A 12,242-nucleotide genomic window follows, 5' to 3' on the forward strand; every position below is an offset into this window, starting at 1 on the left:
CCTGCAAGAGAGGGGAAAGGGCCTGGGAGAGGCATTTTCTCATTGGGTCAGGAATAAATTGAACTTTTTCATGGACAGCAAACACTGATTAGATATTTATTACCAAGGTCAACCTTTCTGATTCCAGCTGGCGCAGGCTCTGAGGCATACAGAGCATGCACAAACATCCCTACTCACACACACACACATGCACGCACACGCACACACACACACACACACACACACACACACACACACACACACACACACACATGTGCACACGCATGCATGCAAAGCACATTTTTGTTGTATTGACACTCTAGACACTTTTCACATGTGACTGATCATGTGATGATCATGTGCCTCACAATGCATACGAGGGCACACATCATTCCTGGGCTGAAGTGTCTAAATGGGAATCAGATTAGTTACAATATCTTGGGATGCCAGAAGCTACACGTGGTTAGATACAATACCTGCTGTAGAACAGGGATGTGCTAGTATTGTACAGTTAATTGTGCCAGTTGGAAATGGGAAATATCTCCTCTAGTTGTATTTTATCTCTCCAGAAAGCACCATTAATCTGTAATGACCACAGGCATATGCAGCCCGAAATTAACACTCAACAATAGACATTCAGAGGGTAATGTGAAGGTAGCCAGTTCATCAGGCCTGTGGAGCTAATGGGAACTGGCAGGATGTTTAAGCCGGAAACAGGTTTCCGAGGTCAGTTTCTGAGGTTTAAAAAAGACTTATCAAGGTGGGCTCTGGTGATTCAGTCCTGGCCTAAAGGACTTCCTCTTATTGGCTAATCCAGTACAGATTTATGGATGAAGGTAATAAGCTTGAGGAAAACAGATAAAGGCTGAGACATATATGCTAATTAGAGGGTTAATTATGTTTATACTACCTTTGATGGTGCTCAAATTCTCACTGACTCACTCAGGCTCACTCACTAACCCAGCCCCTCCCACCCACCTCTTCTCTGATATCTTGTTTTGTCTGGATCCCACTTCCTAGCTGCCTGCTACCTCACACACTGTTTCTCATATGTTGCCCACAGCTGCTTGTGTCTGAAAACTGCAGCTAATTAACTGGTAGGTCTGTGGTTGTAATAAGAATCATGACAGCAGATGAACAATACATCTGCCGTGCTTAACTTTGTAACGACACTGGGCCCCTCTGCAGGCCGCAGTGCACCTCTCCATCCATCCAGGGACTGCACACCTTCCACACAGGCCTGGGCCTTTGGATCATGATTTATTTTTTCTCCCATTTTCTCCCCAATTGTAATTGGCCTATTCCCCTTGCTGCCCCCGGTTGCTGCTCCACCCCCTCTGCCGATCTGGAGAGAGTGCTAACATGCTTCCTCAGATACATGCGCAGTCGCCAGCCGCTTCTTTTCAGCTGACAGCGAGGAGTTTCACCAGCAGGACATAGCGCGTGGGAGGATCACACTATTTTCCCCCAGTTCCCCTCGCCCCGATCAGGTGCCCCGACCGACCAGAGGAGGCGCAAGTGCAGCGACCAGGACTCATATCCCACCGGCTTTCCACCCTCAGAAACGGCCAATTGTGTCTGTAGGAACGCCTGACCAAGCCGGAAGTACCCCTACCAGGAAGTGAACCTGCGGTGGTAGGCGAGTGCTTTTACCTCTAAACTACTCAGCCGCACTATCCACAAGGACTTTGGCTTGCAGACTTTGGTTTGCAGATGCCACGTCTTAGTCATGTTTATCGTCCTCAGCAGGTTTTTTATGCCACCCCATGCTCATCCTACCTATTAAATGGATGTGATTGCATTTTACCTTAATTACTCACAGTCATCTTCAATTTCTAGCACTAGTTTGTTCCAGAGGTCTGCGCTCACAAAATGAGTCTCTCCACATCGAACACATTTTTATACAATGGGTAGTTCCAGCTATGCATTCTGATTGTTTAAACATTCTACCCATAAAGGACAGCTTGCTGTGCATCCAACAGATCCAGCAGTCGAAAGCACTGCACAGTTTCAAATTAATGCCATAGTGGAGTTGCAAGTGTTTTGTGAGATTGCTGCCATCAACCCCTTGCCCACAGCATATTTTTTACATAAATTGCATCTAGCTATATTTCAGCTTTAAGCTCTCTACCATGATTAAAATGCACAGACCATAAACAGACATTGTTGATCATCACTATATCATTGCAAGGCGCCTGCTATGAAGTGTCGTTACACCCGGCCATAAAGAATTAGAAAGTTAAGAGCCAATAGCAGCGCAGTTTATCTAGATCGTGCTAGTGTTTCGGCTCCAACCAATCAGGAACATATTTGGCACCGGTAGAGGACATGAGGATAGAATAAATATTCATGAATGTGCCATGAACTAGCTATTCATAGTATTCCCATGATGTCACAAGCAGTTTCCTACCAATTTGGTGCGACAATACACACAGCTCATTGGCTGTTTGTGTCACTTGATTGTAATCACCTGTTAACTCATTGAGTGCCAGCCACTTTTGGAGAACGGACGCTCCCAGTGCCAGAGTTTCAGAGCGTTTTCAGTGATTTCTCGAGGCCCACAGAATATTGTGTGATATTACTATGTAAACACCGAACACGCACAAAGAACGATGAGACTCTCTTCTATCATCTGCAAAAAAAAAGTTTATTGATACCATTTCCCGTTCTTTAGTTATGAGCCGGAGAAGATAGGCTGTTTTGAGCAAAAAGACAGGTTTCAAATTATAAGCTGAGATATTCAGCCTTATGTGAAATGAAGCATTTCAAGCACATTCACTGACTCTAGCTAATATTTTCTGATGTAGTGACGTGGTGTAGTTGTGTGGTGCCTGCGTGCCCCACCCCCCTCTCCCCCCCTCAGCTGCAAACTCCTCCCCACACTAACACACAGCCTACACGCACCCAGTCTATTTTCGGAGCGCTTCGTTTTTGTGCGCCGGGCGGCTCCCAGCGCGACAAGGAAATGCCAAACCGGACTGCAGGGAAAGGTTTGGCCCTTCGGTGTCGGGTGCTGCCTTTCTGGCGGGTAATCGTGTGGAGAAACTATATGCAGACAGACAGACAGAGGCAGAGGAGCTCACTTGTGTGCGCGGATTGACTGCGGTTCGCAGACAACGTCAGCTGCAGACAGAGCAATCTATATGGCTCTGGCTGCAGCATGCATCGGTTTCTCTTTGATCACGGCTTTTTCCTCCTGTTTTCCGAACCTTTCTGTAATCTGGAGAGCACTGTCGCCACCTAATGAGTCCGTAAAATAGGTTATACACCTTCAATAGCTCCCATATTTGTACAGGAGATGCCTGAGCCTTTGATCCACGTCCCACCGTCAAAAAACGCAATTGACGAACATACTCGTCCTTGGCACTCTACGTTACTAAACGAAATGACGAACATACTCGTCCATGGCACTCAATGAGTTAATTGATTACAATCACCTGTTATTTTCCTACCAAGATGGCCGTGTGGTGATGTAACAGAACACTATCAATACTGAAGCTCTTGTCCAGGTGTCATGTAATGAGACTTTTCATCCATGTCATTATACAATCTCTGTCACTCACCCATCTTTCAGAAAGGGGCATCATGTGTTTTAAATTACAAAGTTTGTGTTAAAGGAGAATTTCTGTATTTATTTCAACCTGGACCTATTTTAATATTATTTCATATGTCAGCAGAAATTTTTGAAATTGGTGCAGTATTGACCGAGATCACTTTTCCCACATGCCCCTACTGCACTAAACAAGCTTGTTTTTACCACTGACAGGATCAGATTATTCCATCATGACATTATTATAGACAGATATATTTTCAGCTAGTCTGTCTTTGGGCCACAAGGCTCTCTGGGTATTGAGGTCACGTTGGTAGAGATAGAAGCTCCCTTTGCTGGAAGTCAGCTGTGGGGTGGAAAGCTGGGACTGGGAGCTGCCATGTTTGTTTGTGATAAAAAGAGAGCAGAGCTGAATGATTTTGTAAGTTAGGCTGAATATTTATCTGATTTTGCGAATATGGACGAGGCATTTGAATTTGATGGCTGCCGTATTTGAGCCGGACAAACGTTATACAGATTACAAACTGAAGAGCGGAGGCAACGGGAGCTTATAACTCTAACAATGTGATGGACAGCAGACAGAGACAGGCTGAACACGCTGCTGCAAGCTCAATACTAGCATTCATTCTCTCTTTTCCAATTACAGTCTGAGCCTGTGTCCATTGCAAAAACAAGCTTGTTTAGTGGACGTATGTGCAGGCTGCGAAGGCAAGAGGGGCATGTGGGAAAAGCGACTGAAGCATTTATGTGTGTCTCGTCCAGCGCCGCTGCTGGCCATTTGGGTGCCCTAAGCGTAAATGTTTCATTGTGCCCCCACCCCCTACCAAGAAAAATTCACAAATCCAATCTTGTGTGTGTGTGTGTGTGTGTGTGTGTGTGTGTGTGTGTGTGTGTGTGTGTGTGTGTGTGTGTGTGTGTGTGTGTGTGTGTGTATTGAGAAATCTGGTAATAGTAATTTTGTTATGTTTTACTTGAGATGCCTGAATTATTTCATGTTAGAAGCAGAGGCGCTTTATTTCGAAGGAAGAAGGAAGTATCTGCCATATGCAGGGAAGTAGAGTAGCTTAACTACGAAAATAGTGTCTTGCAAGATTTACTGAAAAGTCCGCTGTTTATCTCCCTTTCTGCTGCAGCATGTTGAAGAAATAAATGTTCAGTTTGAACAACACCCGTTCTGGTCATTATAGAGCAAGATGATCGCTTCCACCACACAACACTATATTTACGTAGGCTATGTTACATATTTGCGGGAATCAGAGGAATCTCGCACTTGTACTGATGTCCAGCATGACTGGTGACGAGGGAAACGTGAGTTTGTTTACTGAGTCGCATGTAATTAACGAGGACATCCCGCAACTTTATTTTAAGGGGGCACTGTGGCCAGTTCAAAAATGCCAAACTGGCCGTGTGGAGAGTTAATTTTAGCCATTTTTGACAACTAATAATAAGACTCTGGAACCAAAAGTCTATCAGTCTGACAACTAATAAGACTCTAGAACCAAGAGTCTATCAGTCTGACGATTAATAAGACTCTGGAACCAAGAGTCTATCAGTCTGACGACTAATAATAAGACTCTGGAACCAACAGTCTATCAGTCTGACGACTAATAAGACTCTGGAACCAAGAGTCTATCAGTCTGACGACTAATAATAAGACTCTGGGACATAGGCGCCGATTTATGTCTGTGCCAGTGGGTGCCCATGCTTGCGCCCGTTGCCAACCATATACCATCATAGATAGCTCAATTACACACCAAGCCCCATGTGGCTCAGAGACACCACACCAACACAAGCCAAACATAATACTGTACACATTGCACTGTCACAATTAATTGACCACCAATATTAGGCCCGCATAGCTATTAAATAGAAAAGGTTTTATTTTTTCACTCACCATTGACGTTATTTTTTCTTTATGAGGAAAGTGTTGCCCCTTGGAGTTGAGCGTCGGATGAATTGTTTTGTGAATCGTTCTAATGCTTTAGCCCACCTTCTTGTACAAAAGCCTTCAAAGATTCTAGATCGGGTGATGTGGAGGGAAGCGGAGCCCCCATGTTTTTAGCTGCAGTGCACACCTCACAAAATACTTTGTCCTTTGTGTCTTCATAGGTTATCCATGGGAATTTGGTTTTCCAGCTAGCTTGATAAGTCCGCCCTTTCTTTTGTCCATGATCCCTTCTGCAGCGCGCCGGCTCACCAGTCGCAGTCGCAGACGATGAAGTACTTGGCCTCGGCGCGGCCGCGGTGGTACTAGTAAACGTAGTCCCAGTCGCACTGGAAACCACGCTGGTTGTTGTGGAACTGGAAGTCGTTGTGGTGGTGGTGGAAACCCCACTAGGTTTAATCAAAAATCTCTTCATTTTGTTTTTGGCTAGTTCTAGTTGTTGTTGATAACTGTCAGTCTGTCTGTCACTCTCTGTCAGATACCGCTCAAGTCCACAAGTGTGTTAACGTCACTACGTCAGCAGGGTCACGTAGAGTGCACTGACTCATGCAGCCAATCAGATTAACGGGCTATGTTTGGATCAACTCGTTTTGCAACCCGGGGCCGCCGGCGGACCTCGGGCGGGTTGAGTTTGCTATCATGTAAAATGACTCGACCCCGCCCAGGCGGCCCAGCCCCCACAGCCCAGAGCCCAGAGCCGAGCATCCACGGGGAAATGATGAGGGGAGTGAGAGAGAGAGATATCTGCCTGTGGCACAGTAATAGGCATCTATCTCTCTCCCCTCATTTCCCGGTGGGTGCTTGGCTCTTTCCGTGGGTGCTCGCGCGACCCGGCACCCACGTTTTCGGCGCCCTTGCTCTGGGACCAAGAGTCTATCAGTCTGACGACTAATATGACTATAGAACCAAGAGTCTATCAGTCTGACGACTAATAAGACTCTGGAACCAAGAGTCTATCAGTCTGACTACTAATAAGACTCTGGAACTAATAAGACTCTGGACCCAAGAGTCTATCAGTCTGAAGACTAATAAGACTCTGGGACCAAGAGTCTATCAGTCTGACGACTAATAAGACTCTGGGACCAAGAGTCTATCAGTCTGACGACTAATAAGACTCTGGGACCAAGAGTCTATCAGTCTGACGACTAATAAGACTCTGGAACCAAGAGTCTATCAGTCTGACGACTAATAAGACTCTGGGACCAAGAGTCTATCAGTCTGACGACTAATAATAAGACTCTGGAACCAAGAGTCTATCAGTCTGACGACTAATAATAAGACTCTGGAACCAAGAGTCTATCAGTCTGACGACTAATAATAAGACTCTGGAACCAAGAGTCTATCAGTCTGACGACTAATAATAAGACTCTGGAACCAAGAGTCTATCAGTCTGACGACTAATAATAAGACTCTGGAACCAAGAGTCTATCAGTCTGACGACTAATAATAAGACTCTGGAACCAAGAGTCTATCAGTCTGACGACTAATAATAAGACCTTGGAACCAAGAGTCTATCAGTCTGACGACTAATAAGACTCTGGAACCAAGAGTCTATCAGTCTGACGACTAATAAGACTCTGGAACCAAGAGTCTATCAGTCTGACGACTAATAAGACTCTGGGACCAAGAGTCTATCAGTCTGACGACTAATAATAAGACTCTGGAACCAAGAGTCTATCAGTCTGACGACTAATAAGACTCTGGAACCAAGAGTCTATCAGTCTGACGACTAATAAGACTCTGGGACCAAGAGTCTATCAGTCTGACGACTAATAAGACTCTGGGACCAAGAGTCTATCAGTCTGACGACTAATAATAAGACTCTGGGACCAAGAGTCTATCAGTCTGACGACTAATAAGACTCTGGAACCAAGAGTCTATCAGTCTGACGACTAATAAGACTCTGGGACCAAGAGTCTATCAGTCTGACGACTAATAATAAGACTCTGGGACCAAGAGTCTATCAGTCTGACGACTAATAATAAGACTCTGGGACCAAGAGTCTATCAGTCTGACGACTAATAAGACTCTGGGACCAAGAGTCTATCAGTCTGACGACTAATAAGACTCTGGGACCAAGAGTCTATCAGTCTGATGACTAATAATAAGACTCTGGGACCAAGAGTCTATCAGTCTGACGACTAATAAGACTCTGGAACCAAGAGTCTATCAGTCTGACGACTAATAAGACTCTGGGACCAAGAGTCTATCAGTCTGACGACTAATAAGACTCTGGGACCAAGAGTCTATCAGTCTGACGACTAATAAGACTCTGGGACCAAGAGTCTATCAGTCTGACGACTAATAATAAGACTCTGGGACCAAGAGTCTATCAGTCTGACTAATAATAAGACTCTGGGACCAAGAGTCTATCAGTCTGACGACTACCGGTAATAATAAGACTCTGGGACCAAGAGTCTATCAGTCTGACGACTAATAATAAGACTCTGGGACCAAGAGTCTATCAGTCTGACGACTAATAAGACTCTGGGACCAAGAGTCTATCAGTCTGACGACTAATAATAAGACTCTGGAACCAAGAGTCTATCAGTCTGATGACTATGACTATAGAACCAAGAGTCTATCAGTCTGACGACTAATAAGACTTGTCAATAATGACCACGGTGCATGGAAGCAGACCACCCTGCTCTACACAGAGTGGTCTGTCCCAGAGTCTTCTTAGTCTTCAGACTGATAGGGCCCTATCGTCGTACGGCGCTTTCATTTGCGCAGCCATTTGCGCACCTCTTATGCTATCTTCCCTGCGTCTTAAGCTATCGTCTGCCTCCACCATCCAGTTTTGCTCTGGAATCTAAGTGCAGATACAGGTGTAGGTGTAGCCCAGGCGTGTCCGTGCACCTCTTACCTTATCATCTGCCTCCCGCAAGTGTCATTTTGCGCTCTGGCAAAGATACCATCGCCATGTTCCGAGCGTAAACACAGGTTTGGGCGTTGCCCGTGCCAAAATAGGCGTTCCAGCGCAATGTGTTAGAAAAAAGGGCCTTGGGTGGTCTCAATTTTAATGCCACCGAATAGCAGGTCTTAGCGCAAAAAACCCCACTATGCCTGAGCGGTATGGGGCGCACACAGTATTCTCCGCACAGTGCAGGAAATCCTCGCTTGGATACATTACGCACGGCATGGATGTCACTCTCTCTCCAACACCTTGCGCACGCACACAGGGCTCTATTCTCCCCCTGGCCTTAGGCGCTAAACTGGCGTTAAACGCAAAAAAACACATTGCGCCTGCCTAACTGTGACTCGGGAAAATAGTGTCATGTTTTTAGGCCCCGAAATGTGCTTTACGCTGAAGAGGCGTGGCACAGTGCCAGAATAGGCCAGAATTGGCGTTTCTGCCTTAAATACCAGCCTAAAGCGATCTTCCCAACTGGTGTTAATTTTGCGGTTAGCGCTTTTCATAACCAGGCCTTATTCAGTGCGCCGGCTCCCCTACCAAACGCCACACACAGAAAATCAACCAAATCAGCCTAAGTAGGCTAAGTGGTAGATAGAAGTAATATTTATGTTAACACAACATGCAATTCTAGAACATTTCAATATTGGACAAAATAAAACGTAAAAATCAAAACACAACCCTATGTGAAACATACATGTAATCCAGGTTGTATATCCGTGGCAAATACAACGTATTATAGTCGAGTGACAACCGTAACACGGTTGTATTGTAATGTCCGCTCCTGACTTTACATAATGTATATTTATGTATGTCGCATCATTTAGCCTGTGCTGTGATGTACAGGAGCAGCAGCAGGGGCGGACTGGGATCATAATTCAGGCCGGGCATTAGATACCAAGCAGGCCAGGCCGATACGGGCCGACGCGCGTGAAAAATTTGGGCCGTTTGAAGCCCAAGTTGGGCCATTTGAAGCCCAATTTGGGTCGTTTGAAGCCAGATCTGGGCCGTTTGAAGCCCAATTCGGGCCATTTGAAGCCCAATTTGGGTCGTTTGAAGCCAGTTTTGGGCCGTCTGAAGCCCAATTTGGGCCGTTTGAAGCCCAATTTGGGCCGTTTGAAACCAGATTTGGGCCTGCTGTTCAGGCCAGGCGCCGGGCCTGACTGGGGGCACCAAAAAAAAAAAAAAAAAAAATTGCAGGCCAGGCCACCGGGCATTTGCCCGATGTGCCCGATTATGCAGTCCGCGCCTGAGCAGCAGGTAGCCTACAAGTTATAAAACAGCCTGCCCTGAATGAGCCGAGTGGGGGCTTGTTCACTATTGTAGGCTACAGGGAGACCATCACTCCTACTGAACAGATCTGTATTTGCCTGGCTGTAGGTTGAATCGTTTTATTCAGGCTATGATCTCTGATGTGAGCTCAGCCCACCCAAAGGTCATGGACCACTGAACCCCTAAGGGGGTCCCGGGGCATGCCCCCCCGGACGAAAATTTTGTACAGTTTCAAGTAAATATGGATCAAACTGGCGCACTTTGAGATCAAAATGAAGAGACTAGATCTATGAAGAACTACACACATCAATATCTTCTTTACCGTTCTGTGGTTTTACAGCGATGAAAAAATAATTGTTTCCCTATAATGTATATACTATTTCTGCATACAGGTTACTATATGGTAGAATTATGCTTGCATAAATAATACCAAAATCACTTTAGGGGAGTTTCAAGTAAACTAACATTTTGCTTTGTAGGCAAAACAAAAGTAAAATTAAATCAAAAGGGAACTTCCTAACTTATTGGCTGGAATAATATTCCGACAAGATAATAATATACTGTAAGCACTAAAGCAGGAGTTTGCAGTCAACTAGTTGAAATTAATATGTGGCAGTATTTGTGGGGGTCAAAATCTATGTAGGGTGTACCACCACAAATAGATCAGTGTATGGGAAAGTTGAATAGCATGCCATGCACGCATGTTAAGCTATCGTCATCATCACATCAGACAGGCTGTGTAAAGCAGCCACTTGCGATTCTGAAGGGCTTAATTTCATTCAGATAACAAGGGACCCGTTTGAAAATATGTTTGTCACTTATGCCCATATGTTTCTCAAAAAACATCGCATCCATTTACACCCGCTTTACTGCAAGCTAGCATGACATGGCTGGCTGGTGCCATGGTAGCCTACCTACCTTCCTCCAGTCCACCTGTTTGTCTGGCAGGCACAGCGACAAGTTCTTTTGTTTAGCCTACGAAACAACGTTACGCGCTAATTTGCATATCAATATGCGCTAATTAAGTAACTACTAATGACTCTGACTGCTCAATGCTCACCTCACAGTTTCATTGATCATGAGTGGGGAGAACGATTATGTGGACTGTGGAGGACCACTTCGCTGCTGTACTGTGTGTGTGACCTGTGTGAAGTGATGTGGGATTAGGCAGATAGATGGAGGAGGGAGCGCCTGCGCAGCCGCGGTTCTAGAAACTTTTTGGGTGGGTTGAACCCCCCTAAATTTTTGTCTCAGCACACCTCAGAACATAGAGGGGGGGGGGGAAGCACGCACACAGCGCATTGAGTGTAGTCAGAAACTGCTACTAATGACCAACATGGATTTGGAGAGAGAGGGGATTTTTTTTTTTTTTTTTTTTTTGCCTCTACTAAAAGGCCTAGAACCGCCCCTGATTCTACGCTTAAAAAGGCGTGGTTAAATGGTTAGCGCCGAGGAAAAATTAGGGAATGCGCCTGACCACGCCCACTAATAGCACTGGGCCAGGCCATAAACACTCATTTAAAGACAGGGGGAAGATAGAGCCCACACTCTTCCCTCCTCAGAATGCCACGTTGATTTTCAACTATAGCCTACATTGCAGAAAAAACACACCTTGATTTAAAAATGAGAATTAGATTGTCATGGTTTTATTAGGCTACATAATTCCCGACCATACAGGTCTGTGGTGTTAGTAGGTGTATAACAGTAGATTACTTTAGGTAGTAGAAAAGGTAGGAGAAAATAAAAAGCAAATGCTGATCTTTTTCAACCATTAGGCTACGTTTAATAGCGCCGCAATAGCCCTCCACTTCCCTCGTCAGGGAGTGAGAGAGAGAGAGACACGGGGCATACTGTCGGCCTATATACTACCCAGCTCAACTTAACTGCCTTATCTCCTACTAATAGTCAGTAACCTATAGGCCTACTGCAAAAGTTAACTATGTTGAAAATTCGATGTCTGGTTTTGTCACGAGTAGCCTACAGCTGAAGTCCCTCTCGCCATCAAGCAGACAGTGACGGAAGCATGTGTCTTTATATGCGCCAAGGGAAAAATGACGGACTATAATTGGTCGGGTTCAATGTATAATATTAATAGAAACGTATAAAAAATAGCTGATAAAGAAACTGTGTGCTGGTGGAACGAAATTCAACTTCAAATAGAGCGTAAATACGCACATTGATTTTCTATGCATGACAGCCTCACATCTCTCTCTCTCTCGCCGTCTGTCTTTCTCTCTCTCACTCTGTCCCGCTGCTTGTGCACGTGAGAAGGAAGCTGCTGTGACAGACGTGACGCTGTGGCTTTTAAGGGGGATGGACCTAATCATGATCACACCTGCAGACATACTTTTGGACATAAACACGCCTATATGGAGGTTTGCACCGAGATGATGCCAAGCGCAGCGGGCCGACATGCCCACAATTAGGGCTTTGTGTGGCGCAAAATTACCGCCTTTGCGACGATAGAGCCCATAGACTCTGGGGGCCCACATTGAGTAACTATTGATAGAGCTTGGAGAGAAAGGAGGGCAGGGTGGTTGTGGTAAGAACGGATATGATGAATTTGACATGTAACCAATGAG

General features: G+C 45.3%; 1 protein-coding gene across 1 annotated transcript in view; it reads left to right on the forward strand.

Moving 5' to 3' along the window:
• LOC310788377 (RNA-binding protein Musashi homolog 2-like) overlaps positions 1 to 12,242 on the forward strand; it is a gene marked incomplete at both ends in the record, with an annotated part of 592,153 nt that overhangs the window by 464,480 nt on the left and 115,431 nt on the right. The gene's annotated exons all lie outside the window — the stretch shown is intronic.

The sequence above is a fragment of the Poromitra crassiceps genome, assembly GCF_964638095.1.
Source record: "Poromitra crassiceps genome assembly, chromosome: 1".
In the NCBI taxonomy this organism is placed as follows: Eukaryota; Metazoa; Chordata; class Actinopteri; order Beryciformes; family Melamphaidae; genus Poromitra; species Poromitra crassiceps.